Consider the following 25,029-nt stretch of genomic DNA (forward strand, 5'->3'; position numbering starts at 1 on the left):
GAACATGACATCGACAAATAAGGGTGTCATATTTATGACAAGAGAGATCAGTATTACTTAAGTTTGAATCAAAGGAGAAACTAGTATTATATTTGAAATTGGAGAGAAGAACAATGTTAACAATGTTCTTAAGACAATCTACATGGGAGGTCTTTACAAATAATAATGGTAAATATTAAGAAACCCCCTGAATTATTGAAAAATTTGCAACTGAACCTTGAACTACTAAAAGTGCGTACTAAAAATTACTGTAATTAGAACTTTACATAAAAGAATAAAAAATAAATAAATAATTTTACGCCGATTATAAATAACAGTCTAACTCGGTCAACAATTGCGAGGATATGGCCCACCAGATGAAAACGACGGACTGGCGGCCCAACAAACACAAGAATGAATTAAATTTCACCTGATTTCACCATCACCGTCTTTAGTTCGTGCCGGCTTGACTTGGACCATTATTTCACTCCCAATCCATTATATAGCTGGGTAGAGAAAAAAATGATGGATTTTACTATGGGTTTAGTTTGGTTTAAAAAAGGAAAAAAATTAAATTTGTTTAGAAGCTTGGTTAGCGTAAAAATGAAAAGGGCAATTATTTTTGCAAGTTCCCATTTTACCTAACTTCTTCATATTTTTTTTTAATAGGTTTGAAAGAATTGTACACCAACGACTTATTAGGTCTGTTAACTAAAAAGTCTATATATATATATATATATAATTATTAATTAATTTTTTATTTTATTTAAAGCATTATACTCAAATTCATTTATTTACAAAATTATTGAAATATAAAATTTCTAACCTTGTATTACATTCTATTCAATTTATAAAATGATATTTAATTTCCTCTAACTTTCTTATAAAATAATTTCTTACTAATCAAATGTATGTAAGAAAATTACTTTTATTTTCAATCACTTTGTTTTTCTTCTCGAGCCTATATGAATTCAAAAAATAATAATAATAAATAAATTGAGAGTTGAATATATCTAACGTTATTTATTTATTTTTTAAATGTGAATGGAAATGTTACAATATATATTCATGTGGTCCAAATTTACAACTCTATTTCACATCTCATCCAAAAATGAAACACACATTTACAACCTTACGTGGGCTGTAGAATAAAGAAACTTTGGGGAATTCAAATTTTCATAAAGACAAAATGAAAAATTATATTTGATGCATGACTGTTGCAACAACTATCACAACACTCACAAAATTAGTTATATTTGTTCCTTTCTCTCTTTAACGTGGGTTTTTTGAACCAACTGTACAATACCATTAGGCATCAAATTTCATTACTTTGATTTCAGTTATCTTAAAAACTTAAACAAATCAAACCCAACTGCTAATGCTTGGATTGTTCCAACTTCACCAATTAGTTTCAGATTTTAGGTGGTGTTCTTTCCATGGATGTTATTTCTAGTTGGACTCACAAATGTAGACCCAGTTCCAGTACGGTCAACTAATCAAGTGGCTAAGTGTAACAAGGGAGAACTTGTCCCACAAATTAGGAACGTCACTAATTTTATCAACAAACTAGCCCTTTTAACTGCCATATACCAAATTTAGACCGAGAAGAACTCGCCAGTCTTCAAGGGGTTGTGCAACTCCCAAAACTCAATTCTCCAGAAAACCATGAACTGTATTAGAGAGCGACTTCTCCCATTGTCAAGCAAGGACGGTTTGGTTGCTCAATGTCAGGGCTGGCTTTGGGCCTAGGTAGCCCAGGCGACAGGTTGCCAAGAACCTTCAATTTAAAAGAGCGGCAAATTTAGGATATGGGTTGAAAAAAAAAAAAAAATTATTTGTATGGATAAATAGGAGAGAAAAGAAAAGATAGCAATGATCTCTATTTATATTTGGATAAATTACGAAGGAAAATAAATGAAATTATAGTATCCTGGTTTGGAAAATGTAAATGATAGAAAAGAAAAAAAAAATGATAACAATCAAATTACTATCATACTATTTTTAAAGATAAGATTTAAGTGTCATAACGTGTTTATTCTTTTAATTATAGAGGGTGTTTTTGAAATTTGAAAATATTATTTATTCACAATCATTTCATTCCAAATCTTTTTATTTTTGGAAGAATATCATACGAGGGAATTGGAGGGAGAGCTATCTCTCCAAATCTCTCCCAATTCTTTATTTTCTCTCCACTTGAAGACAACTCAAATACACTTTACACTATCTTTTCTTTTCTTATGTCTCCAAATCATTCAATCCAAACGAAACCAAGGTCCCAAACACCTTATGTTAAAGGGTCTTGCATTTGAAAATTCGTTTAGAGCCTCTCCAAATTCTAAAAATCTCATGGCGGACCCACCTCCCCGCCTCCCTTCTCCGGCTGATTGAGCTTCTATTAGCTCTTGATGGCTGCCAGAATTATGGCTTGTTCACCGAAAGAGATAACAATAGTTTAGGTGGTTTGAATTGCGTGGTATTTTGGGTTGGAGATTGTTTGGGCCACTGTGCCTCTTTGGGTTATGGTCCAATTGACTTTTTTGGTTATGGCCCAATGGCTTACTTGGTTCTTTATGAACCTTGTACAGTTAACATTTATATATTTAAATTGTTTTACCTTCCAAAAAAAAAAAGAAAAAAGAAATTAGTGGCACAATGTGCTTGTGAGAATAATTTTCAAAAACTCCTTTGTTTTTATCATTGTTTCATATTTTCATTGAATGTAGTATGATTTGATTGATGGAGACTCATTTAATATATAATAGGAAAGATGCATATATGTAGCGAATTAAAGAAACATACTTATAATATGTGAGATTAATGGTGGTTTATGAAATATGATCACCATTGTAAGCTTGAGAAAACTACTTGAAACAGTGAATTTTTTTACGAATGTGGATTTCTTAAGGCTATTAAGAAGTGTCAAACATATTAAAAAATAAATTAAAAAGAGAGATTTTAATTACATTCTTTAAAATCCATGTTTTGCAAATGCTATTGTTTGGAGAAAAAAAAATCCTAAATCTATGTATTTTTGTTAGATATGCTCGATAAAGTAATAGTAAAAAAATATATATATATATATTTAAGGATATGATTGATTCAATTTTCAAAAAAATAATTTCCAACAGTTGCTCTACAAGAAAATTATCTGAAATCATTTTTATACTTGTTATTAGAAAATTAAAACGAAACAAGTTTTTGTGTAATTCTCTAATTTCTAATTAGACAATTCCAAACAGTTGTTCTAAAAGAAAATTATCTAAAAGCATTTTCATAAAAAAAATTTGTTTAGTAATCATTTTGAATTATCTAAAAGTAGAAAACTCTTGTTAGAAAAACCAAGCATACTGTAACGTCTTTTGGAGTAGTATGAAAAATTCTAAATATGTATAGAAATATATAGAATATTGTAAAAGTGTATGAAAGATTTTAGAGTCCAAATATTATAGATATTTATAGATATGCAGTGAAGGTGAGAGAAAGTTCGGAAAGATTGCATTTTGCATTTTAGCCGTCCATTAGGATGGTACGCCTTAGTTAAATTTGTAGCCAATAAGAGTGCAACAAATAACAAATGCAAATGAATTGTACGAGATTTAATATATGAAAATTTTATACAACTTATTTGATCTTTTTTAAAATCCAATAAAAGGGAAATGAATATGATTTCTCTTTTTGGACTATGATAGAGCGTCATAGAGTGAGTCCAGGGCCCTTGCCGCTGCTAAGAGTAGAGTAGGTGCGCATATCATGATGGAATGCTGGAAGAATTTGGTATGTTCCATAAGTTTATTTTGAATATATATGCAACAAAAGTCTTGAAAATAAATATCATACTTGTTCAAAGTATGATTAATTTACTAATCAAACTACTACAATAAGTTCACAGAATACTCAAACAACGCAAAAACCAAATTCAGATTTTCTCTTTGAAAAGAAAAAAAAAATAAATAAAATAAAATAAAATTACAACAACAGATTTAAACTCATAAAAAAAAAAAAAAAAAAAAAAAAAAAAAAAAAAAAAAAAAAAAACCATATATAGAATGTAATAGAGGTGGGGTGGGCTCAGATTCGCCTTTTGATCAGACATTGTGCCACACCGCAATGGCTGCAACAGCAGTTGCCCAGTGAAAGAAAGAAACAATCTTTCACAGACCCTCTGAGTTGCCTCGCCAATATACGATCTAGCCTCCGATTTATACAAATACATAATAATATATCATCACAGCCTCACCATACAGTTTTAGAGAGAGAGAGAGAAAGAGAGATTCAAATTATTATTTTATATATATATTTAGAAAAAGAAAAAGAAAAAGAAAAGAAGGGTTGTTGATTTAACGGTCTCTGGTTTGTTTGAAATCATCAGCTTGGTGGATGATATGACCATCCATTTGACAGAGAGGGGCAACCACCCTTTGAAACTCCCTCATCTCTCTGAGCAGAGAGCCTCATTCTTAAACTAATGAGTTTTGAAACCCTAGCTCTTTACCTTTGCCCTCTATTTGTAGTGCCCTTGGTTTGCTTTGTTCCCTGTTTTATCCCTTGTATTTGGTAGGTCCAGGTTGGGGGAGCTGGGGGTTTCAGTCATTTTGCAAGTGGAAACCAGTTTGACCACTGAGAGCACCCGCATTGGAATCGCTGAACCCATTTATGCGAGCCCCATCTTCTTATTCCCCGAATCGTGGGCCTGTGCATGCGGCCCAAAACTTTTTTTTTTTTTTTTTTTTTTTTTAAATAAAAATTTGGGAAAAGAACAAAAATTTGAGGTTAATTTGAGTACTGTGCAACACATCTAAAGGGCCTATTTGGCTTTAAAAAAAAAATTACCAAAAACTTGTTTTTTGGCTTTTTTTTTTTTTTTTTTTTTTCAGCATAATAATGAAATTAAGCTTAAATCTTATGGGAGCTGTGTGGATATAAGTAGGTGGTTGAATTATAAAGTGGGTTTTCAACTTAGGTTAAAATAAAAGTAGTATCTATTTCCACCATATTGAATTTGGTAATAAAAAGTGGCATGTCTATTTATTATTGTTCCACATCAACAATGGAATAGTGTAAATCTTCACTAGTAAAGACCTAAGTATTATTTTTAAGAAAGTTCGTTTACTATTTAGAAATAAAAATAAAATATAGAATCTCCCCAATTATGAAAAAACTTGAAAATTCCGAATGGAAAATCAATACACACATTTGCAAAAAAATTTAAGTCAAATGTTCTCTTCAAAATGATCGGGCATTATCCATTTGCAAAAAGGAGAACCTCCTCCCTTATTAGAGGAGTTCTTACAAAGGTTCAAAATATCTCTTTCCTAATTAAATGGTGAGCTTATGAAATTTAGACAAAGCAATTAATTCTTTATTAAAGAACGAGCTGAGTTAAACTCATAAAATTTATTTTCTTCACTAGTGAGGACCTAAGTATTATTTATAAGAAAGTTCGTTTACTAATTAGAAATAAAAATAAAGTATAGAATCTCCCCAATTATGAAAAAACTTGAAAATTCCGAATGGAAAATCAATACACACATTTGCAAAAAAATTTAAGTCAAATGTTCTCTTCAAAATGATAGGGCATTATCGATTTGCAAAAAGGAGAACCTCCTCCCTTATTAGAGGAGTTCTTACAAAGGTTCAAAATATCTCTTTCCTAATTAAATGGTGAGCTTATGAAATTTAGACAAAGCAATTAATTCTTTATTAAAGAACGAGCTGAGTTAAACTCATAAAATTTATTTTCTTTATTAAAGAGTGAGTTGAGTGAAACTCGTAAAATCAATTCTTTATTAAAGGACGAACCGAATGAAACTCGTAAAATTAATTCTTTATTAAAGAGCGAGCTGAGTGAAGCTTGTAAAATTTAAACTCTTATTAAAGGGCGAGCTAAGAGAAACTCGTAAACTATATCCCTTATTAAAGGATGAAAATAGTGGCCAACACGTGTTTTTGTGAGTTTGTAAATACGTGACAATCTACAATATGGTGCTCGGTGGATTATAAAAAAAAAAAAAAAAGAACCCTTCCAAAAGAAATGTTAAATAGCTTTTGACATTCTTGATACTCGACAAGTGAGCACAAGAATTTGAGATAGAGGTAGTCAAAGAGAGATAAGATAAGATATCCAGAAGTTTGAAATTAAATTAAAACTAACGTTGAGTTAATAAAGGTGGTTCAAATTCAAAGTATTGGAGAATATCTTCGAATTCCCAAATTATGTAGATTTGTAGATAATTTTGTGGAGTATTCTATAGAGATAACTTTAACTGTCGATTAGAATGCATCGTCCATTAGGGTAGAATCTCTATTAATAGACAGGAGAGGTCTCATTCCTAATCAACAAGTCCTAGTGTGACAGCTTGAGAATTAAGTTTTGGTTGAATGGTTGTCAAACTAGTAAGCGCACAAGTGATCTTATAAAGTATGATAGTTATTTCGAATATTTTATGAAAATTAGAAGAGGAGTGTGGAAAGAGGCTATTAATGTCTTTAAAGGGTGTCCTAGTCAATATAGAAGTGGTGGTCATAGAACTCAAATCCAGAGCTAATTGGTTCTCCCCGAAATGAGTTGAGGCCGAAAAATTAAATCATACTTAAATTATGATACCTCATGAAAGTTAAGATTGATGTTATTCAACCAGCATGTTTCTCATAACTTTTATTAATCGATCATTTAACCAAAAATCTTCTATAAATTTTGTTTTTAGTTTTTATAATTTTTCACAGTGAAATGTTATTTTTATTTTTTTGCACGTGATTTTATCTCTATCGCTCCCAATATACACAAACACGTACACTTAGCTCAAATTTTTGATCCTCTCAATACAGAAGAACACATGTACTTAAGTACTTTTGAAATAAAATTTATAAAATAAAAAAATAAAAAATCTACTTAAGTCAAATTTGGCATGCATACAAGTGAATTATTATTATTATTATTAGGGTTAAATGTAAAAAGTCCCCTAAACTATTGGGGTTTTACAAGAAACCCTCCTGAACTACAAGAAATTCCTTAAACTATTATTTTGTTGCAATTTACCCCATCAAGTCACCGGAAAAGGCAAAAGTCATTTTTGCCCTTATTGTAAAAGGGCGTAGTTTTAATCTTCAACCTCTTAAATTGCTGATGTGGCTTAGTGAAATTAGAGTAACCAATCTAAGTGCGACAACACAACAAGAGATAAGTTTCCACATTATAAACAACATGTGGCATAATTTTGTTGGCATCAAACAAAACAAATGAACCTTTACTCCCCATTCACGATCAACTGTGCAACCAAGAACCAAATCTCTCTGCAACAAATTTTTTTTTTTTGGGTAAAATCTGTACAACATATGCGTCAATTGATATTGAATTTCTTGAAACTTTGTTGTACAATTATGACAAAGAGGTCATCGGCATCGTCATCATCATCATCTCCACCATCATCGGCGTCGCCGGAATTACGTCACCACATTGAGCCTATCCCTTACTGCCTCAACATTAACTCTCTGCCGCTGTCAAGCACCGGGAAGGAGCGAAGGCTGATTTGGGCAAAGCCATTATCATTAAGAAGAAGAGAGGAATGGAGGGCGGACCAGTGCTGGGTCAGTTTTGGGAAGGAGGGGTGGGTCAATTTCCGGAAGGGGAAGTGCTTCGCTACCGCCGACGACAACCTTCGGTCTCCTCTCTCTACTAGTTTTACTTCGGTGAGCCGGATCGATGACCTCCTGCTCTACCAATGAGTTGTTCTTGAATGATCTGACTAAGGCGACAATGGTTTTCCATGTGTTGAAGGTGTAGTTGTGGGGACGGTGGTGATGGTATCATCGGTGGGGATGACGAGGATGGTGGAGGAGTTGGTTTCGATTGTGACACGAATAAGTTCACAAAGGCCATGGCGATTGTGATGGATATGGATATGGATAGAATCTTACCAACATCGATGTGTACTCGCCTGATCTATCACCATCGGATGTGGTACTCGCGGCTCTCTGGTCTTGGTTTCGTTAGTGATATATATATATATATATATAGGCATATGTCTTTTGTATCTTTTCTTGCATGAACAATTGAAATTTGTTTTGTGACTGAGGTGTTAATTAGGTATCATTGATGCAAACATTTTAGGAATCATTTCACACATTGAGAGCGATTGATATGTATGAGGGTGATTTGGGAAATTATTTAAGTTTTTTTCTGAAATTGGGTTAGGATTCCAAGTATTTTGGTTGTATATTGAAGATTGAAAGGTATAAGGTTTGCTATATATAGAGTGTTCTATTACAACACACTCTGCACCAACACTGCCGATGAACAGCTGACTCGTCGTTGATGCATTTCCTAAGAGATTCGAACTGAAGGTTTGGAGATTTGAGGCCAAAATTTCCCTTTTTTTGCTTTCACGATTGTGTAATTTTTCTTCTGTGCTGAACACAATTTTTTTTTTTTTTAATCAGAAAGTATAAGCACACTGTGAAAAAGATGAATAGTGATTATAACTATACACACACACACATATATCTGTTTATATTGACGTTGAACAATATGTATTTAGTATAAGGGCGTGTTTGGGTGTTTTAAGTGGTTTTGGGTGTAAAGGTCATATAAGGGGCATTAGCATCTTTTCATGCTCATAAGGGCATCATGGTCATTAAAATTATAGTGTCACTTTAACGATGAGTTCCAACAAGAGCCTCACCGGATGGGGCAAACTGCAACAAAAATGCATAGTGTTAACCACTAATTGACTCTAAAGAGGGGGTGAATAGAGTCAATGCCCAATTTTTGCAATTTAAAAAAAAGTTATTTCTAACTAACTATCATGCAATAATCAATTGAGATATTCAAGCAACATATATCACAAGTGACAAGTATATAAAAGAGATAAAGATAAGAAATTGCAAACAATGACTCGGCGATTTAGCGAGATTCGGAAACTCCTACTCCTCGGCTCAAGGTACCCCTTGAGACTTCCCAAATTCACTAGAGCTTCTCCTTAATGGTGGAGAGCAAACCTTCAATTTAAAGCAAGACGTTGCTTCTCTTCCTTGCTAGGAGAACACCCTTCTCCTAGGCTTTCTTTTGGGTCACACCAACCCTTTACGATAACTTGTAATAGAAATGAAGTGTACAATGAATCTCTCAAAGATAGTAGTACAAAGTTTTTGCTCACAACTATAGTAAAGATGAATATATATGAAGCTCAGAATCACCACAGTGGAATGAAATGTTAGAGAGGAAATGAAAGCTCAATGAATGCTTCTTTAATGATCTTTAAGAATTGTAAAATGGTCTCTTAAATGGTGTGTTTACTTCTGTAGACCAACCATCTATATACAGAGAAATATTATGCTCAATATAGCTGTTAGAGGTGGTTGGGGATCAATAAATGAAAAAGTTTCCGTTGCAGTTCAAAACCCTAGAAGGAGCTGGCCCTTGTAAACAAGAGGAGGCGGCTCCTTAGCCTTGAGAGCCGGCTCTCCATTGCATGGAGCCGGCTCCCAACCTCTGAGAACCTACTCCCTATTTTGGGAGCCTGCTCTTTGGTTGGAAGATTTAATTTTTTGTTAGAAAAGCCTTCTGGAATGTTGAGAGCATGCTATGTCTTTTATGGAGCCTGCTCCATTACTGTATGAGACTGAAAATAAATTTATTTAAGTCCTATCTACACTTCATATGATGTGTGGCTCATGTGTTCATAAACTTTATGAGCTAATTTTATGTTCTTTGAAAAATGAAATGAGAATGGCTATGCATGAACTATAATTTTGAGTTTCAAAAATATATTCAAATGAACTTTGACATTAAATCTTAATCTCTCACCATCCTATCTACCATTTTCTTCATTCTTTGACCATGATCGTTTAGGCTTGATGAAGACTTGCTTTCTTTATTTGAAATGCTTGAATGATCTTTGAAGTCTTAGTTTTTCTTTGATTTCTTGCAACTTTGAGGCTTCCTTGAATCCATTGCTTGAGTGCTTTGAATGCTTGGAATGGATCTTCTAGCTCATCATTGAGGATTGAATATTGATCAACTATACATCACTCAATGAAAATATTAGTACTTAAACATCATTAATGGTTTGTAATCATCAAAACATAAGATTGACCTTTAGATAAAATCCTTAGGCCAACAATCTTCCCCTTTTTTGATGATGACAAAACATTGATGTGTTTATTGTCAAGGTGGAGTGCATTTGAAAGAATGCTCCCCCTATAGATATACATACATTGAATTTATATCAACAACAAATATTTTAGATATTAAAGTGTATAAGTCTCCTCCTTTCAATATGCGTCTAAAAATATAAGTGAAAGGCAACATACGTATAAGCATAACAAGCATAATGAATCACATAATGAATCACACAGCTTTCTCCCCCTTTGTCATCTCAAAAAGGTGGAAGAATAAAGCAGTTACTTGCCATTTCATGAAATAGTGAAAAATGAAATATAGGATAAATGAAGATATATGAATAGCAAACACATTGTGGACACGATCCAAATTATCCGGAAGTGCCAATCGATAAGCTGCAGCGCTAACTCGATCCGTAATCATGAATGGACCGACAAACCGTGGTGACAACTTCCCTTTCTTCCCAAAGCGCATTACTCCTTTCATAAGAGAGACTTTGAGTAAAACCTGATCCCCAATCCGAAACTCCAATGCACGAGTACGACGATCTGCATAACTCTTCTGCCCACTCTGGGCAGTACGCATGCAATCCCTAATAAGAGCAATCTTTTCAAAAGTATCCTTAATGAACTCAAGACCCAAAAATCTGCTCTCGCCAACCTCCATCCAACAAACAGGCAATCGACACGGTCGACCGTGCAATGCCTCAAATGGTGTCATACCAATAGTCTTCTGGAAACTATTGTTATACGCAAACTCCATAAGTGGCAAATAATTCTCCCAATTGCCCTTGAAATCAAGAACACACGAATGAAGAATATCCTCCATGATCTGATTAACCCGTTCGGTCTGTCCATCAGTCTGAGGATGATAAGCAGTGTTAAGATGCAACTCTGTACCTAAAACCTGCTGAAAACCTAAAACCTGGACACAAAGCTCGAATCCCTGTCCAATATAATAGACAACGGAATGCCATGCAGCTTCACAATCTCTGAAATGTAAAGTCTCGCCAACTACTCCGAAGTGAAGTCAGTGCGAATAGGCAAGAAATGAGCTGATTTAGTCAATCAATCAACGATGACCCATACGAAATTGTGATCCATAAAAGAATTAGACAATCCCTCCGCGAAATCCATAAAAATGCTCTCCCATTTCCACTCCGGTATAGGTAGTGGCTGTAAAGCTCCTGGCGGCCACTGATGATCAATCTTGACCATCTGACAAGTAGTACATCGAGAAACAAAAATAGCAATGTCCTTTTTCATACCTGCCCACCAAAATCGCCGCTTTATATCCTGATACATCTTATCTCCTCTTGGATGAACAAAAAACTCAAAATAATGAGTCTCCGTCGTTACATCCTTGCTTAAATTATCAGTAGAATGTACCACTAAACGTCCCTTATACCGCAAACCTCTATTAGTCCCAACATAGTAAAATGGGACCTCCCCAGAAGTTATCTCTGTAATTTTGTCAATGCACTGCTGATCCGTGAGTTGCACCTTCAAAACTTTGTGAATAATCGAAGGTGTAACTATCATGCAAGCCATAAAACCATCCGACAACTCATCCACCGTCTTTAAAGCATTTCACTCAGTAGTGATTAGAGCAGAAAGACTAGCAGCGACGGCGATTGAGTGCATCTGCCACCACATTCGCTTTCCCTGGATGGTACTGTATAGAGAAATGATAGTCTTTCACAAACTCTAACCATTGACACTGTCTCATATTCATCGACGCTGTCTCATATTCAGCTCCTGTTGAGTTAAAAAATACTACAGTCGCTTGTGATCACTAAATAATCTAAAGGATTCCCCCAATAGATAATGCCTCCAAATGCGTAAGGTAAAGACCACAACTGCCAATTCCAAATCATGTGTTGGACAATTAAGCTCATGAGGCTTAAGCTTCTGAGATCCATATGAAATCGGTTGCTCCTTCTGCATCAAAACACATCCAAGACTTTGCAAAGAAGCATCTGTGTAGACAAGATACTCAATCCCGCTCTGTGGAGCAGACAGAACCGGTGTAGAAGTCAACTTGCGCTTTAGCTCATCAAAAGCTTTCTGACAATGTTCGTCCCACATGAACCGTACACCCTTTGTAGTCAGATGGGTGAGTGGTCCCGCTATCTTTGAGAACCCCTGGATGAACCTATGATAATATCCTGCCAATCCAAGGAAACTCCAAATCTCGGTAGGTGAAGTAGGTTGTCCCCACTCAACCACTGCTGAAACCTTGGCTGGATCTACCACTATTCCCCTTTCTGAAACCACGTGACCCAGAAACTTCACTTCTTGATGCCAAAATTCACACTTCTCGAACTTAGCATATAACTGGTGTTCACGAAGCGTCTGTAACATTTTGCGAAGATGTCTAACATGATCGTCCTCTGAATTTGAATAAATCAAAATGTCATTAATGAAGACAATGACAAACTGATCTAAATAAGCCCTCAAGACTCTGTTCATTAAATCTATGAAAATTGCTGGTGCGTTAGTCAATTCGAACGGCATGACACGAAACTCATAAGAACCATATCTAGTGAGAAACGTTATCCTCAGAACATCCTGCTCCCTAACCTGGAGTTGATGATATGCAGAACACAGATCAATCTTAGAGAAGTATGTAGTTCCCTTCAACTGATCAAAAAGATCATCAATCATGGGCAAAGGGTACTTGTTACGAATAGTAACCTTGTTCAACTCCCTGTAATCTATACACAGGCGAAGCGAATCATCTTTCTTCTTCACAAATAGAACTGGTGCCCCCTAGGGTAAAATACTCCTACGAATAAAACCTTGGCTGAGTAATTGCTGAATCTGATCCCTCAGCTCTTTCATCTCCACTGGTGCTATCTTGTATGGTGCCCTAGCAATAGGCATAGTGCCTGGAGCCAAGTCAATCACAAAGTCTATCTCGCGACTAGGTGGTAACCTTGGAATCCCCTGAAAAACATCCGAAAAGTCCTGTATAATTGGTATGCAATCTAATGATATAGTAATCCCCTCATCCGTTTCCTCCTCTATATGAAACAAATAAGCGCTAGTGACCCCGTTAGAACGTGGCATAGCGACAACGTACAAATCTTGACCAGGTATAGATAACAGACCTATCATAATAATTAACTTGGGCATGGTAGTGCGATAACCAATCCATCCCAAGTATCTTATCGTAAGTGTTCATGTCCAGGACCAATAGATTAGCTAGAAATCTGAGTCTACCAATATCTAGTGTCACACGCCCATCACTCTCAAGTAAAATGGCTGTATTGCCTAAAGGTGTAGAAATACCTTGAGGTCTACTGCATACCCGCATCATCATCCCAGATAAAGTAACAAAAGATTTAGATACAAATGAGTGTGTAGCACCCGTATCAAATAACACATGCTCCAATAAACCATGAATATGAAACCCGTATCAAATAACACATGCTCCAATAAACCATGAATATGAAACATACTCTCAACAGCCTGAGGTGCCTGAATATCCTGTGGGATAGGGTTGTACACCCTGCCATAATGCAACTGCTGCAATGCATGTCCTTGAGGCTGTGGTAGTGCTGGTAAAGCCAGATATGTCTGTCCCTGAATCCGTGGAACCTGTGAAGCGGGTAAAGGTACCGGTGCCCTCTGTCCCTGCTGCACATGCTGTCCCTATCCCTGTCTTGCTTTAGGACACTTCCTAGAAGTATGACCATACTCTCCATAAGTGTAGCAACTACCCTAGAAAGTGCCAAATGGCCTCCTCTGTCAGTTAGCTTGTGGCTGACCCTGTCCTGCCTGTTGTCCCCCATTCTGCTGCCTCTGAATAGGTGCCCCATCCCGATGAGCATCTAAATCACCTTTGTGCTTCTTCCAAGATTGCTGTCCTTGGAATTTGCCCTTATCATTCTGTCGATGTCCATTGTTATTTACTTTCTTAGCTGACTGATTAGCAAAGTCCCTATCACCCTGTTTTTCACCCTTAGCCTGTCTGAAGTCCACAGTCAACTGATATTGCTGTAAAGAGGCGTCCACCACCTGAACATAAGTAGTGTAGGATGGACTACTTGTAATAGCTCACTTAATAGACCACATCAGTCCCTTAACGAAACTATTTCGCTTCTTCTCCTCTGTATCCATCCCCTCTAGAGCAAAAAGAGATAAATGCGTGAATTGCTCCTCATACTCTGCCACTGTCATGTTTCCCTACTGCAGATTAAGGAACTCTGTCTTCATGGCTGTCCTGACTGCATAAGGAAAGTACTTCTCATCAAAGCATGCGCTGAACTGATCATAAGTCAATGACATCCTCTCCTCTACGGTGGTAATTGACTCCCACCACTGTAGTGCATCTCCAACTAGCTTGAAGGTAGCAAGCATCTGCTTATGAACCTCCGTGTACTGAACCAGGCGAAGTTGTTGCTCGATGTCCTGTTTCCATTGGTGAGCTGCTTTCGCATTGGTGGAGCCTAAGAACTCAGGTGGGCTCCCCTTTGTGAAAGAACTTCTAACCTTTTCCCAAGTATTAGTCTGAACAACCGGTGCTGGTATAGGTGCCTGCTGAACCAGTGGTTGATTTCGTAGTATAACTGTCACACCTGTTTCTATAGCCTGACCAATGAGGTCATTGATATGAGGAGGATACTCTGGATCTCCTCCTTAATCCTGAGTCCGCTAAACTTCCTCCTGCTCCTCATAGAACTGACCATCATCATCTTGAAGCTGCCTACGGGCTGCTTCCCTTCATCGCTGATTGTTCCGTCTGGTTCTAGCGTTAACCATTCTATTAACATAGAAAGACAGACATCAGTACGATTTAAACTGAACCGTAAAGGAATACAATGAATCCTAAACTTAAGCTCTAAATAAGAGAAAACGCTATGATACCAACTGTGATACCCATCGCTTCTATAGCCACGGGTGATCAAGTCTGAGCACAGATCCGAGGGATACCAAACAATTAATATGTAAATAAGCACGAAATAAAAAACTGAAATAAGAATAAGATAATAGGCTAAAAGAATTCTAAATTAAAAATCCTCAAAAAACTATTATTAAAATTCAATAATCCAAAACCTCCGTTTAATTTAACAACTCGGGAATCTATCTAGTGGACCCCTAATAAAATCCCAAATTGAAAAGGAAACAACTGAAACAAAATATAAAGCTAAGCACGGAAAGCAGTCATACGTAGTCAGAGGAGTGAGTGACTGAATCTGCTATGCACGATCAAGTTCTAACTCTAGAACTAACGAACAACTGAAAAATAAGAGTGGGTCAGGCCCACATGCAAGTTCTATCCTACTACAATCTATACAAAAACCCGATACGCAGATACATCCTATATAGCTTAACAATAACTAGAATAGTCTATATATGGATAAATATATACTATAGGACGCTCATTAGCTCAATAGGTCTGTCTCAGCCTGAGTAGAGATACCATGCAAATCGCACATAATGTGGTCATGTGTACCTAGACCTACTAGGGAACAGCAACCATGTCCAGTTATTCATCCTAGGCGATATACGCACCCTAACTATGGTCCTAAGACTCAAGCTCATACCATGGCACCATAACCATAAATATATAAAGTTCATATAAGCCTAATACCAAATATCATCCATCTGATATAGTGGCCTGACATAGGTATAACCATCCATCCAGAAACCAAAGTATGTCATTCAATTAATTATTGACCTGACACCAAAATATGAGTAGGACTTAACCTTTATGGTTAATCCATACCTCAATCCAGAATAGGTAGGACTTAGTGTTTGAACTAATCCATCCCTAGTATGCCACCGTCCCATACCGGTGCATACAATCCTCCAAATAACATAACTAATAAAACAGTAACAGGTATTCACCAACCATTTTCCAAGATATGCATAAATAAAGTTTAATACATATACGAAAATATTAGGCATTCATTATAAGATCTAAAAATCATGTTCTAATCCTTTAAATTGATAAAATAAATCTAAGCATTTAAATCCTCCAAGCTGTCCATAAATTGACACAGTTTACGGCAAATTAAATATCAATTTAATCCATACCAAGCATAGTTAATTTTAGATAATCCACTATACTTATAACTCTGTTGAAATATGATTAAACAGCATCAAATCATATACAAAAGAATCTCCAAGTTCCAGTAAATAAATTATTTAACAAAACAGTGTGCAACATGTAGGTTTTTCCTTAAATTCATATTGCTCCATTCCTTACCCATTTATGAATTAATGCTTCCCCATATTTTTATAGGTCCATAGCAATTACTTACATCATTTAATGCAATTTAAATGGATTAAAAACACACTGTACAACCCAAACAAAACTTTAAAATCGTTAATACGCGTTTCTGGGCTAGAGCAGGCTCTCACAAGTTGAGAGCCTGCTCCAAAATAATGGGAGCCTACTCTAAGGAGTTGGGAGCTAGCTCCACACTCATGGGAGCTAGCTCTATCATTGAGGGAGCTGGCTCCCTCATTCAGGGAGCCGTCTCTCTCTCCCTACGAGCAGTTTTACCTATTCTGATCATCTTCTTTGCCTCCGACGATATCCAAACTCTCTATACTGCTTATATTTATGTTATTAAAGTTCAATCTCAGTCCCAGATTAATCATAAAACATTATTATATAACAACTATGATGAATTAAACACAAGCTTTTAAACCAACGGCAGCAAGATTTAATTTCAACTTCAATCAACCCCAAACCAGTTTGATTCAACGAGATCAAATACAGCTTAAACATGCATAAAGATATGTTTTAACATTTATTTAAACCCTGGAGTCCACCTAGGCATGCACAGAACACAGGTTTAAGGGATGGAGTTAGAATAGAGACTTGCCTTTAGGTTTCCGTTCAAAACCTTAAACCTCCGTCTCTTAGTTTTCCGACCACTTCCTAGACTACTATTCTACACCTCTGTTGCTCTTGGTTCAATCCAGAAGCAATCCATCCAATCCTCCTTGAACCCCTCTTTTAATCTCTCAAGCTTCACTCTCTGTTTCTCTCTGCCTCTCACTACGCGAATAGGGTTTGTTTGTAACCCTATACAGACTTAGCACCGTATATTTATAGGCTAATATCAACCCTAGTCCACTTATAATTAGAAACGGAAAACCCTAATTATTCCCAGTCGGCCACCACGTGAATAATAAAAGAATAATAAAATCTAAATTAAACATTAATAAAACCCTAATGTAATCCAATCAACGCATTTAAATAATTAAAACAATTACTTCAATGAAAGAAAAAAATAATACAATTACTTTAATTAAAGAAAAATAAAAAATACAATTAATTCAATTAAAGAAAAATCAAAATACAATGAAATAAACAATTCATGAATTAATTCAAATAAACAGGCAAATAAATAATTAAACAAATAAAAATGCAGGCAAATAAACAATTAAACAAATAAAAATGCAATTAAATAATTAATTAAATATTAGGACTATCCTTTTAAAATTTGGGGTATTACAATTTACACCCAAAAACTTTAAAGTATCCAATGTTTGGCTTTCTTTTGTTCCAAAGATCATGAGTCTTATTTAGGAGTTTTCTAATGATGACTCTATTTATGACATAGCGTAAGGTACTAACGGCTTCGGCCCATAGAGTTCTAGGAGATTTATGTTCATTTAACATAGTCCTAGCCATTTCTTGGAGAGACCTATTCTTCCTTTCAGCAACTCTATTTTGTTAAGGAGTTCTAGGAGCCGAAAGATTATGATTGTATCTATTTTCATCACAAAATCTTTCTACATCTTGGTTATTGAACTCTCTTCCTCTATCACTTCTAATGGTCTTAATCTTACACTCTTTTTCGTTCTCAACTCTCTTACAAAATTTAACAAAGATTGTATGAGCCTCATTTTTGTGTGTAAGGAAAAATACTCAAGTGAATCTAGAGTAATCATCACTAATGAAAAATGCATAGAGTTTTCCACCAAGACTAGTAATTCTCGCCGGACCGAATAAGTCCATATAAATTAATTCAAGTGGTCTTGTAGACGTTATGTCCTTTTTCCTTTTAAATGATGACTTGATTTGCTTGACTATTTGGCATGCGTTACAAGTTTTATTTTTAGAAAAATTAGTCTTTGGGAGGCCTTTGACTAATTCATTTTTAGATAGTTTTGAAATCAAATCTATATTAGCATGACCTAACCTTCTATGCCACAACCAACTATTTTCATTTAAGGATACAAGGCACTTGACATCTTGATCATGTAATTCACACAAAAGCAAAGTATACACATTACAATTTCTTAGAGCATGGAATGTAATGACCCGGTCATTTTTTTCCTTTTCTTTTTTTCTTAAATTTTGCGGATAAATTTTTTTCCGTTGTCTTTTCTTTTCTATGGATGGTTTTTCGTCACTTAGTGTCGTCTTGAGTGCTTGAAAATGGTTTCTGAGACTCTTTTCCGTGGATTGACAACTTCCTTTGAGGATCGAGTCATTTCTACAATTTTCGTTTTTCGACACTATTCACTTTTTTGTCCTTATTCCTATTTCGTCCTTTTCCCTATTTTGTCTTTTCCCCGTTTGTCACTTTATTGGCAAAACCTCACTTCTTGTGCTCGAAGTTGGTTTTTGACTTCATGTATATTTATCATGAGTGATTTCCACGAAATACGTATTTTTACTTTTGTAGGAAAGTACTCTGGTTACTCCCGGTGTCCATAGAGGCATGGATGCATAATTCTTTGAAATTAATTTCTTTTCTTGGGTTGTTTTTCGTAAATATTTTTTGAAGATATTTTATTTCAGGGGTATCTAAGAAACTATCTTTTGGAAGATATTTTCATTCTGGGGCAATTTTGCAGTTAACCCTTTTTTTGGGGGCCATTGTGCAATTAATGAAAGTTGTTACAAATTATCTTGTTTTGAGCCTGAATCCTCGTACGGGATTCATTTTCACTTTTTGTTGAGTCGTAAACTCTTAGAAGTCCCTTCTGGTCTATGTTTTCCAGTTTTAGGGTTTCTGGCCTCGGTTTGCGCCAAACTTGTTTGGGGCATAGCTTTCTGCTCGGGACTCAGTTTTTGACGCCATTTCTTTCGTTATTCTTATTTTCTCATTTTGAATCTTTTTTGTTCACAGAGTTTCATCATTTAAGCACGTCTGCTCAAATTTCACTTTTCCGGACCCGGCGGGGCCCGTTCGGGGCACTTTTTGAGATTTCTATAAAAGGGGGATGAGATATTTTATTTTTTCATCTTCCCCACTCTCTTGCATGACCTGAAGCCTCCATGGCAGCCCAAGGGAGGCTTCCACCTTCTCTCTCCTCATTTGAACTTCATTTCTTTGTCAGAACATAGTAGGGCCTTTGCGTTTTGCGTTCGTGTTGACTACGCGCTTCTTTCACCCTTGTTAGAACCCATTTCTGGCCAAATTTTGAGTTTGGTTTTGAAGTCAAGTTATGATTTTCATGGGTCCTCTTTAGAGTTTATCGTTCATGGCGTTGTCCCCGACGAAACCCCGAAGTATTGTCGGATTCGGAGCTGTTTCGTTTTGATGGCTTTTGAGATTTTCATCTCAAATTGAGGTATGGGATGTCTTAGGTTTATATTATTGTTGTATTGATTGTTTTATAAACATATACAACTTGTGAGCATGCCTTATTCAAGTTTTTAGAATTTAATTTAATTATTTTCTTTGTTTAAGATTTAATTCTCATGATGCTAGGCAACTTAGAATTAAATTGTGGCATGCTAGAAATTTAGGCCTTGGTATGGTGGTTGATATATATTAAATTGGGGTTATTTGAATAAGAATTGCAAATTTTATTTAATATTTATCTTTTGTGAAAGTTTAATTCACCTAGTTGTATCAAGCATGGAATCAACTTGTAATGTGATATTAAAGTAGGCCTTGGTGAGTTCTTTAACATATATTAAATTGAGGACATTTGGATATGTTTGAAAATCTAGAGAAAAATTAATTAATGAGCTTAATTAATTTTATTTTAAGTGTGTTGGTCACTTAAATTGATATTGGAGGTAATAGGTTGATAATCCCTTAAAATGTAGTCTGTTTAATCACCTTGTGAGCATGTTACTAATTTGATGTAGAATTAGTATTTGAGACCTCTTGAAATGGTAATTGGACTTAGCATGATATAGAATATCATTGACTTGCATAGCTTGTTTAGATATATCTTGTGTAGGTGTATACCTTGTTAGAATATTACAATTGTTTACCTTGGAAGCTAGTTACTAAATTGGGACTTATTTAGTACTTGTGGCTTAGTGTGGTAATGTGGTTCAATTGTTGTAAAATATTATTGTTTTGGTGTATAAATTGCATATTGGAGGCTTGACATGTTATATGCTATCTAGACTTGAATTATAGAACATGGTTTGTGTGGATTCAACCTTATTTGTGCATGGAATATGGTTTTATGCATTAGTGGATTTGGTATAAGTTTGGTCTAACTTATTGATTTTTCTATAAGTTTTAGACGTATTGATTTTGGAAAGCTTGTAAGGACATTTCACGTGATAGCTAGGGTTTGGCTCTAGTACGAAGACAAGAGTCTTCTAAGTCATAAGTGCGCACTAGGTAGTACGTTGTGGGTCGTAATTGCTCGGAATAACTTATGCATGTGCGCACTAGGTAGTGCCTTGTGGTTCGTAATTACCCGGAAACACTTGCTTAGTCTAGTAACCACATGTCCTAGTCTTTCTACTTTGATTTCGTATTCAATTTCAAGTTGTTAATCATGGATTACTTGTAACTTGAGAATTGGTGCTTGCCCATGTATTTTGATCTCATTTAGTATACTTGAAACTATATACTTGAACTTGTATCCTTGTTGGTGTATCTAAACCCTATCTAGTGTATTTACGCTTAGTATGCTTGTCTTGTGTGTGCGGATTTCATTTTTGTATACTTGTGCCATGTATACTTGTCTTGTGCGTATGTGTTTAGCATAGTATACTTGTGTTTGTATACTTGATTTATGAGTACTCTATACATATATCTTATACTTGTGTATGTATGCTAGATATTGCTTATCCCGTTTAACATGATTTAGTATACTTGTAAGCATGTGTACTTGAATGTCGTGTATCATGTTTTAATACGGTTTAGTGTACTTTGGCATGTATACTTGTATGCCGTAGTTCATTTCAATTGCATGAGTAGCTTAGGATGCTCCCTGAGTCTCACTTTGATATAGACGTTAGGTGGCATGAGCCCTTTTAACATGTTTCACCATAAGGTGATCTTATTGTAAAATGCTAGGTCGATGCATGCTCATCTCCTATGAGTAGCTTTATGTTACTCACCCACGTAGTGGGGATATTTTTCAGGTACAGGAATCAAGATTCGAGATTCTCATATTGCTTGGATGATTTGTAGCCTTGAAGGTTTCAATTCTTGTAAAAGTTGGCTTGAAATGCCACTTGTAGCCTTATATGTCAAAATGTGTATATTTGATTCCAATTATGTAATGTGTACATAAGTACACTCTATGCAATGTATTTGACATGTTTGAGATAAGGCCGGAGACCATTTTATGCTACTTTAACTTTATGAAATATTATGAAAATATTGAAAAATGCTACGTCATTGCTTCATAACTTTTGCATCGGGTGTGGGAATTCCATTCTTATTCTTTCATAAGGTCTTATAAATCATGTTTGAAGTGTGGCCAAGGGCCAAACGGTAATTTGAAATCATTTGATAATTTTGATTTTCAAATTTCCTTTTTCTTGTTCATTTTTGCCTTTTTGCCCGTTGGGGGGTCGGATTTTGTTTTGGTGGTATTTTTAAGCCATGGACCATTGTAGCACGTCCAAATAGGTAAGTTACGTTTGCATGCATGGTCATTTCCGGACAAACCTTCTTCTTTGGTTAAATGAGCCTCCTATAGACTCATTTTAAAATTTTATTGCATAATCTGATCTAGGGGTATTCTAGACCTTTTACATTAGTTTTATTTTCTTCTTTCGATATAGTCAATTAAAAAATGTGATTTTAAGAAGGGTTTCTTCTTCGTGTTTTTTCAAAAAACATTGTCTTGGTACCGGAAATCTCTCGTGAAGTTTCAGCTTCCAGTTTGCATTTAGCAGCTTTTTGGCCTTCATGACCAGATTTCATGGAGGGGCATTTTGGGCATTTTACAGTGAGTTTTTTTTAATTCTCTTGCGAGTCACTTAGAAAACACGATTTTAGGGGGGGTTTCTTCTTCGTGTTTTTCCAGAAAAACTCGTCTTAACCTCCGTTTCAAGCCTCAGTTTTGGAAAACCTGTTTTGGACCCTTACTGTCAGCATGGGCATGCCATTGGGCGCCGGAGTGCGCGCCGGCATGGGCGCCGGGCGCGCATGGGGCATGTCATGGCCTTCGTTTGGCCGCCGCGACGTCAAAACTTCAAACTCTCGTTTCTCCCTCGTCCGGACTACAAATCGAGTGAACTTTTTTTTGAACTTGATTAATTTTTCACTGTCTTTCCAACGGTGTGCTCAGTTGCACCCGGATCTTCCTGGATAATTACCAGTTTAGCCTTTTAGCCTTAAGTGCTCATTTTTCTTCGTCATGTCGTTTCTCCTTCATCCGGACTCCGAATCATACGATTCTTGAATCCATCTTGATTAGTTTTTCGTTGTCCTTCCAGCGGTGTGCTTGGTGGCACCCGAATCTACAGTTTTCAGAAATGACTATTTTGCCCCTGGGGGCTTCTTTGTCATATTTTCGATCTTTTGCTTCCGCATCAATTCTTGTTGAGTTCTACGACCTCATGGAAGGTCACTTTGACTTCTTAGAGTCTTGTTTTCTGTTTTTGCTTCCACATTCGGATCCATTATAAGATCATCCTTTCGGTTCATCACTGACGCACTGGCCTAAAAACCAGGGCCGTCACTTGGAATACTTCATTATTATGCTTTTTGACAATGCATTTATCCGATTTAAATTAAACATCATATCCTTTATCACATAGTTGGCTAATACTAAACAAGTTATGTTTTAAGCCTTAGACAAGTAAAACGTCATCAATAGATAAGGAAGAGGAGATACCAATAGTTCCAATGCCAATGACCTTGCCTTTTGAATTGTCACCGAATGTAACACTTCCTCCTTTATGAGGTTTGATGGAGTGAAATTTTGATTGATCTCCCGTCATATGTCTTGAGTATCCATTATCAAGGAACCATTTGTCCTTGGATGAATATGGAGACTTCAAGGAAACCTACAAAAAGAATTTGAGTAATCTTCTTTTGGTACCCACACTTTCTTGGGTCCATGGGAGTTAGGAAGAGGCATATATGTCCGTTTAATAACCCAAATTTCTTTTGTTATACATGGCCTAATAGGACAATGATTGATCTTATGTCCTAACTTTTTACAATAATTGCATTTTGGACTTGAAGAAAAAAATTTTAAATAATTGTTCAAAGGTTTCTCTTTTTCAATAAATAAGAATCTTTGTTGTGAGGATCATATCCAAGCCCATCCTTAGCATAAGCATTTCTTTGCTTTCAAAGAATGAGGCCTAAATTCTCTCTACCTTTTGTGAATTTGGCTAAAGTCTCAACATAATCTTCAATAATGACTTTCAATTATTCATTTTCAGAAATTAAATCGATTGAGGCCGATTCTTTAGCTAATTCTTTTTCCTTGTTTAGAGTTTCATTTTCAAGTTAAGATTTTTCAAGGTTTTGAGAGATGATAAGCTTTTCTCTTCTAAGGCTAGCACACTTTCGAACCATTTTGCCTAATTCATCATGTAATTCTTTAAAAGCATCTAGCAAATAGTTATGTGCATCAACCAATTCATCATAAGAGGTTTCTAAATCAAATAAGTCATGATTAGAGTTTTCCTCATCTTCATCGGCCATAAGACAAAGATTGACCAATTCATTGAGTTCATCGTCACTTTCAGATCCATTTGAATCATCATCCTCCCATGTAGCTCGAATGGCTTTGCCTTTCTTTTTCCTTTCCTTTTCATTTTTGTAGGCATAGTAATCAGATATGAAATGCCCCAGTTTTCCACAATGAAAACACGTAGGTGCTTCTCTTTTTTCTTGCTCACTTGATGAACCATTTCTTTTGAAGTTGTTACTCTTTTGGTACTTCTTCATTTGAAGAACTCTTCTCATGGTTTTGGTAATGAGAGCAATTTCTTCTTCTTCTTCTTTATCATTATTAGGAGCTTTATCAATTGTGACTTCTTTGGTAGTAGCTTGAAGAGCTATATCATTCTTGTGAGTTTCTTTGTTTTCATCTCTATCATTCATTTTTAGCTCATAGGCCATTAATGAACCAATGAGTTCATCTATTGGGAGTGTATTGAGATATTTGGCCTCTTGGATGGCAGTCTTTTTGGCTTCCCAATTTTTAGGCAAAGACCTAAGAATTTTTCTCACATTGTCGGACGATGTATATGATCTTCCAAGAGTCTTCAAAGGATTCACAATGTTAGTAAAACGAGAGTACATTTCACTAATAGTTTGTTTGTTGTTCATGGTGAAAAGTTCATATTTATAGACAAGCATATTCATTTTGGATTCCTTAACATGACTAGTACCTACATAGGTAACTTCAAGTTTATCCCAAATTTCTTAGGCCGTTTCGTAATCCGAAATTCTATTGAATTCGTCTTTGCTTAAGGCACAATAGAGATTAGTGATAGCCTTGACATTGCATTGTACAAGCCTACGGTCATTGAGGGTCTATTCAATATCGGTTGTTGGAACATTTTCACCATTTACTATTTTAGTTGGAACATGGTCTCCTTGTTCGGTGGCTTTCCAAACATCTATATCTATATCTCTTAGGAATGCTTTCATTCTGATTTTCCAATAGTTGTAGTCATTTCCGTTAAACCAAGGAGGTCTATTGTTGGATTGACCTTCTTGATGAAAATTTGTATTGGCCATGGTCGTTCTTTAAGATAATTAAATCTTTATCTAGAGATTAGACTCT

This window comes from Cornus florida, unplaced genomic scaffold (assembly GCF_030987335.1).
Source record: "Cornus florida cultivar Cherokee Brave unplaced genomic scaffold, ASM3098733v1 CherokeeBrave_3.0.0_Hap2_Chr09, whole genome shotgun sequence".
Classification (NCBI taxonomy): Eukaryota; Viridiplantae; Streptophyta; class Magnoliopsida; order Cornales; family Cornaceae; genus Cornus; species Cornus florida.